This window comes from Galeopterus variegatus, unplaced genomic scaffold (assembly GCF_000696425.1).
Source record: "Galeopterus variegatus unplaced genomic scaffold, G_variegatus-3.0.2 Scaffold8732, whole genome shotgun sequence".
NCBI classification, from domain to species: Eukaryota; Metazoa; Chordata; class Mammalia; order Dermoptera; family Cynocephalidae; genus Galeopterus; species Galeopterus variegatus.
Genome location: NW_007734843.1, coordinates 38621 through 45347, shown reverse-complemented (window position 1 = coordinate 45347; position 6727 = coordinate 38621). Strand labels below are relative to the sequence as shown.

Below are 6727 nucleotides of genomic sequence, written 5' to 3'. Positions count from 1 at the left end.
GTTGACAACCTCATACCAATTTTACCAGTTTAAGTTCTCAAGGAGTCCCTCAAGCTGTTTGATTTGCTTGAGACATTTCTTATATGTCAGGAAGTCACTAGCTGTGGGGACCATACCTAACATTTTATTGCTCTTGCCAATATCTTCATTTCATACTGTACATTATTTTTAGGCAAAACACTGAAAGGCTTACGAAAACTGTTTTCCTAAGGAGAATCACTTTCGCTGATCGTCTTCTAATGAGAATACTTTCCAAAATGCAGCAAGTTTCAATCTCCAAAACAACAGCACAGGCATCTGCTCACAGTGTATGATGGCTGTGGGGGCGGGGCTCTGGGCCTGGAAAAATCTGAACAGTCTCTGGAACCCGCGAAATGCGAGACGGGATGAAGCCTTCTGAACTTCACCGGCTTCCGTAATATAATTGCCTCAGCAGGATATTTCCCCTCTCCTTCCGGCCTACAAAGTTGGCGTCATCTTGCCGCTAGCCCACCCAGTTTTTCCCCGGCCAGTCCCCATTCAGGGCAGGCCTGCCCCTTTTCCCGAACTTCCGGGGCTCAGCTTTTCCCTGTTCCAGACCGGCTACAGCAAAGATCGTTCAAGATGTCCAGGCAAGACAGCAGTACAGATGGCCAACCAAACTTGGGAGATGGAAGCCTGTCCAGCAGCTCAGAGGAGAGGTCCGGAGCGGCGGCAGGAAGGGAAAGATCCTCAGGTATTGAAGTGGGGACCCCAAAACTGAGCATGAGATTGACCAAAGATGGTGGTACCAGGGATGGTGGTGTCCCCAACCATGCCAGCACAGAAACGCAAGGTACAGACCCAGAAACTTTAAGTGAAGAAAATGACTTTAATGTTATGGAGGACTTTGATCACGTCTTAACTAATGATGAAAGTCTATTCCAGTACCACTTAGAGGAAGAGTTAGAGGACGAGAGAGAGGTGGAGACCGAGGAGACTGAGCAGGAAGAAGAACGGCCTCAGGTACCCGTACAGTGCAGTGAGACCAATCCCCAAGTGTATTTAACAGAGGAGGAACAGGCCCTGGAGGACTGGCTATCATTAGAAACATCTGCCCTGCCCCGACCTCGCTGGCAAGTCCTTACTGCTCTTCGGCAGCGGCAGCTGGGTTCAAGTGCCCGCTTTGTATATGAAGCCTGTGGGGCAAGATTCTTTGTGGAGCGTTTCTGCCTGCAGTATGGTCTTGAAGGCCATGTTGGTTGTGTCAATACTGTGCACTTTAACCAGCGTGGCACCTGGCTGGTCAGTAGTGGTGATGCCCTGAAGGTGATGGTGTGGGACTGGGCACGGCAACAGCCAGTACTGGACTTTGAGAGTGGCCACAGAAATAATGTCTTTCAAGCAAAGTTCCTTCCTAACTGTGGTGATTCCACCCTGGCCATGTGTGCCCGTGATGGGCAGGTACGGGTAGCAGAACTCTCTGCTATTCCCCACTGCAAGAATATTAAGTGTGTGGCCCAGCACAAGGGAGCCTCCCACAGGTTGGCTCTGGAGCCAGACTCCCCTTTTAAGTTCCTTACTTCAGGTGAAGATGGAGTTGTCTTCACCATTGACCTCAGACAAGGCCAACCAGCTTCAAAAATGGTAGTGACAAAAGGTAGAGGGAAGAAAGTAGGACTGTATACAATCTATGTGAATCCTGCTAATACCTATCAGTTTGCAGTAGGTGGACAAGATCCGTTTGTAAGGATTTATGACCAGAGAAAAATCAATGCGAATGAGAACAATGGAGTACTCAAGAAATTTTACCCTCATCACATAGTCTACTGTGATTCCAAAGCAATCATTACCAGCGTTGTGTACAGCTACGATGGCACAGAGCTCCTGGCCAGCTACAATGATGAAGATATTTACCTTTTTAATTCCTCTCACTGTGAAGGAGCTGAACATGTTAAGAGATATAAAGGGCATAGAAATAATGCCACAGCCAAAGGTGTCAATTTCTATGGCCCCAGGAGTGAGTTTGTGGTGAGCGGTAGTGATTGTGGACACATCTTCTTTTGGGAGAAATCATCCTGTCAGATCATTCATTTCATGGAGGGAGACAAGACAGGGACAGTAAATTGTCTTGAACCCCATCCTTACCTACCTTTGATGGCAACCAGTGGCCTAGACCATGAGGTCAAGGTCTGGGCACCCACAAGTAAAGTTTCCACTGTGCTTTCCAGATTAAAGGATGTGATGAAGAAGAACAAGCAGAAACGAGATAAAGATGGCCTGTTCCACACTGGCCAGTTTGACACCCGAGTGCTTCGGTTCCTCCTGCACCACCTGACAGAGAGAGATCATCTCCAGCACGGGGAAGATGCTGCAGCTGGGTACATAGATGACAGCTTGGATGAGTCTTCCAGCACCTCAGATTCATCTGAGGAGGACAGTGAAGACCGAGTGCAGTTCTTGCCATCCTGAAGACCTTATACCTACTAGACCTAGATCCCATCTCACTAGACTGGACTTTAAAATTTAGCTTGACTAATAAATTTGCCTTTTGTCTTCTGTTTTTCATAAGATATTCTAAAAACCATCTGTCTCATCTCCTTCTTCTCTTCCTTCCTTTCTTTCACACATTCTTCTCTCACTTTTCTCCTCTTATTTGGTTTCTTTACTTTCTTTACCCCTTATCCTCATGTAAATGCATAAGCAATTTATTTATGCCTCTTTTCCTTTCTTCCCTTATAGTTGACTTCTAAAGTTTGCTAATTTTGGATAAAAAAATTGAAAGATTTATGTTCTCATTTCTGACACTCTTAAAACTATCACCTTCTTTTTCACCTTTAGCAATTTATTTAGAAGATCAACTTCTTTAGTTGACCTGAGAATTTCAGAAATGTGGTTATTCTTTAGAAGTAAAGTAAAATAAAACAAAACAAGATATTGTTCCTTGAATACTGAGACTTGCCCACACATACACACTGACACACACATGCAAACAAACTATGGTTTCGTTCCTTGAATGCTAACACTTGGCCATACACACACGTGCACATGCACACACTCATGCACACTTTCTTTCATAGAAAAAAAGAAAAGGTGGATAAATTCCTAACCAGATATTCACCTCCTTAGAATAAAGAACTTGAGATTATCTGTAGTTTTTGAATAGATATGTTAATAATATTGATTAATTTGAGCACGTTGAAGCTAGTAAGAACTAAACTAAGTTCAAGAACATGCCATTGTTTACTCTGCTTTTTCAGTTTTATTAAAGTTTCATGATTGAGAACTGCCACGGAATTATCTTCTAGGAAGTCCTCCTGGGACAACTATGTCTTATAAGATGACATCCAGAAATATAAGAATTCCTCATATTTGAGAATATATATTTCAATTAACTTTTAAGATAATTTTAACTTAAAATGATAGTTATGTTGTAGTAAAAACTGCTTATACTTATAGTTAACCATTTGTTATAATTGAAAGAAAAATCATATTAGACATCCATGCATTGGTTAAAATTCTCAACAGTTGTTTATAAGAGGTTAAATTGCTTTAAAAAATTGTTTTAATCCTAATTTAATGTATGTTCAGTTACTGTTCAATAATAAATATTCATTTTTGCTTTATACATGTTATTTGTGTAAGTGAATTCAGATCACCTTTTCCCCAACACTCATGAACTACAACATACCCTTCTTTGCAGACTTTTGTTGGGAAAGGAGGATGTAATGAAACATCGTATGCCCAGATAATGGCTTTCTTTTGCTAATACTCCTTAAAATGGGTATTATCTCTAATCTCTCATGAGCAAGTAAAGAAATTTGCATAATGAGATTAGGCTTTGGAATGGAAGATATCTTGACCAAAGTTCCTGCTCACTGAATTTCAAAGTTAGGGACAACTTCCTGGGGATCTAGGGCCTAGAGAGTCCCCCACCAAGGTCTGCTGTCAGGAAAGGACCTTAAGATTCCCAAAAGGAAACTCACCTGGAGAACCCAGTGAGCCTGAGCTGAGCACTGTTATTTGAAACAGGACATAAGGAGAAGAGAATTATAAACTAGAATCCCAAGTTTGGGGCACCCTATATAAACAGGGGGGATGTATACTAGCAACAACATTAACAAAACATTGAAAAACATCATTTGGGATTTCAAGTGATACTGGTGTCATAACAATAACAGAAGCAGATTAATTATGTAGTTCTTTTTTCACTTGCTGTTTGGAAGCAGGTCAGCCTTGGGAGATTTATACTCTATCAATTTAGCTAAGCTAAAGCTTTTTTCAGAGTTCCCTGCGTGGTTCTGAGATTGCTTGTTCTCTAAGAGGCATTTGGTGAAAGATTTGAAGGTGAAGATGAAGTAGTAGCCATATTCATTTTAAGCTTAGAAAGTAAGGCAGGGGCATCAGGTGCTGCTGCAGCTTATGTACATGTTTGCTTATATCTTTGCTTACCTTGCCAGTGTGAGGTAGCAGCTGGGCCCACAACTACTCTAGCTTCCCTGCATATCTTCCTTCCTCTTCACCAGCTCCATGAAAAAAAAGTGCCCACTTCTGCAGGGCACTCATTTCATAGAAGTTGGAGGCTTGGAGGCAGTGAGAGACTTCACGATCCAGCACTTGAAGTAAAGACAAAAGCCTTACTAAGACTGCTTAACCAGTTCCAACAATTAAACAATGTCCATACTCTAAGTCCCTTGTTATATGTAGGTCACTTGCAGTGTTTCTGTTTCTCTTACTGAAGCCTGAGTGATGCAACATCCCCCACATTCTTTGGCCTAAGTCCCAGGTTACTTAGACTTGAACATTTGCCATTTGGAGAAATTAAAGGGCTGCTTGCCTCAGGGACTATAGATATTCTTTATTTTATATGTTTTGCAGTCATTCCAACCATGTGAATATTTCATTGCTGTGAGGGGCTGATTGTGCGTATGGGGACCACAGCTCACCGGCTATAGAAATTAGGATGCAGAAAGGAGTTAAGCTTGAGGTTGAACACAAAGAATTGGGCTTAGAAATCTGGCAGTGAGGATTATATTTCCTTCAGGGCCAAGAAAATTTAGAGGAACAATAATTCTTATTTGCCCTGTGGCATATAAGTAAAATAACAGTGATATTAGATCTTACATGGTGATAAGAAATATGTAAGGGACAAATTGCATATAATCAAAATTATGCTTAAATATATATCATATATTATCATGTGATATATTATGATAGAATATATAGTCTATGTATATATGTGTGTATATATATATATATATATATATATATATATATATACAGACAAAGAGAGAGACTTAAATAATTAAACCAGAAAATAAAGCTATGATTATAGATGAAAACCAAGCTGGTGAAGTAAGTACTAGAAAATGGAAGTAGCTGTTATAGTTTTATTAACTTATTGGTTCTATTAACTTATAGAAGAGAGCAATAGAATATAACCACCAGCCTGCCATGAAATGGTGAGTAAAGTTAACAATTCTAGTAATTCAATAAGCAAGTGAACTGCACTGTTAGCTTTAATTTTTCAACACCAATTATTTTTATTCCAATATGGAATGTCTACAGGACAGTTGTGTAGGTTCTCATGACCTTGATGCAATATTATAATTGTCTCCAAATTATGCACTGAATTTAACTGTATAAAGTGACAGATGCTAAACTATACATTTAAAAAGACATCTTCTGGCATCCATTCCTTTAAAGGACAGGTGTGGAAAAGAATAGAGATGGAAAAAATTATAATGGAGCATAATTGCTAAATGGCAGGCCAAAACATTTTTGAAGAGTTCTGATAGTCCAACAGTGACCTTCAGCAGTTCTTTTTCTACCATGTTGTAAGACAAAAGCATAATTCGGTAAAATCACAATAGACAGGATCTCAGTCATCCTGTGATCAACTTGTATGAAATTCATTACCTTAAATTGCCTCAACTTCATTCTCAACAGTAAAATGAAAGGTTTGAATTTTCAGATTTAGTTCTCATGTTCTTATGGGAACACTTTATATTTCTGTGCTTGATAGTGAGAGTTCAGGGATGACAGCTCAGGTTCACACCTAGGAACCTAGTACATTAGTCTCAAGTTGTGTTTTGGGAAGAACTAGGGGTTCTTTGGAAGTTTTCATTGAAAGGAGTTGAAAAGGTCCCTATCCTGCTGTTTCATTTAAAGTACAATGTCTATTATTCCTTCCACGTTTTAACAGTCTCTTTATTTTTAAGCCCTGTGAGGTAAGCAGCCATATACAGAAATTAAAGACACATACATATACTGTCATGAATATGTTCAAGTGTAATTTCTTAATTGTTCATCATAAACACCATATTAAAATGGAGGAGAGAAAACTTAAGTTCAGAGAAGTTAAATATTCTCTGTAAAATCATTCGGCTAAGAAGATGCAGAGTAAGGGCTCAAATAGCATTTCCAACTAAATCTAAGAATAGTGGTACACAGCATCATTGTTTTATTGCATGATAATTTGGCTTAGTTGATAATAGAAATTGTGAGCCCAACATCTTAGATTCTTTTATGACATTTAAAAATCACCTTCTGTCAATTAAGGTGGCTGTAGTCTCACCTTGGTCTTCTGTCAGCTATCTCAGAAAGCAGAAATGGCAGCCATGGTAACAAGTCAAGTCAATTGCAGACATCTTAGGAGAAAAACAAACAAGCAAACAAAGAAAAGTAACAACAATGAATAAAAGAAAAACAAAAAAGCAAAATAAAAATACAAATACAGTATACACTGGGATAGGGACAGTACTTCTAG

The 6727-nt window shown here is 39.5% G+C and overlaps 1 pseudogene; it reads left to right on the top strand.

Moving 5' to 3' along the window:
• The first annotated feature begins 536 nt into the window (after positions 1 to 536).
• On the top strand, positions 537 to 2430 carry LOC103608712 (annotated as a pseudogene).
• The last annotated feature ends 4297 nt before the right edge of the window (positions 2431 to 6727 follow it).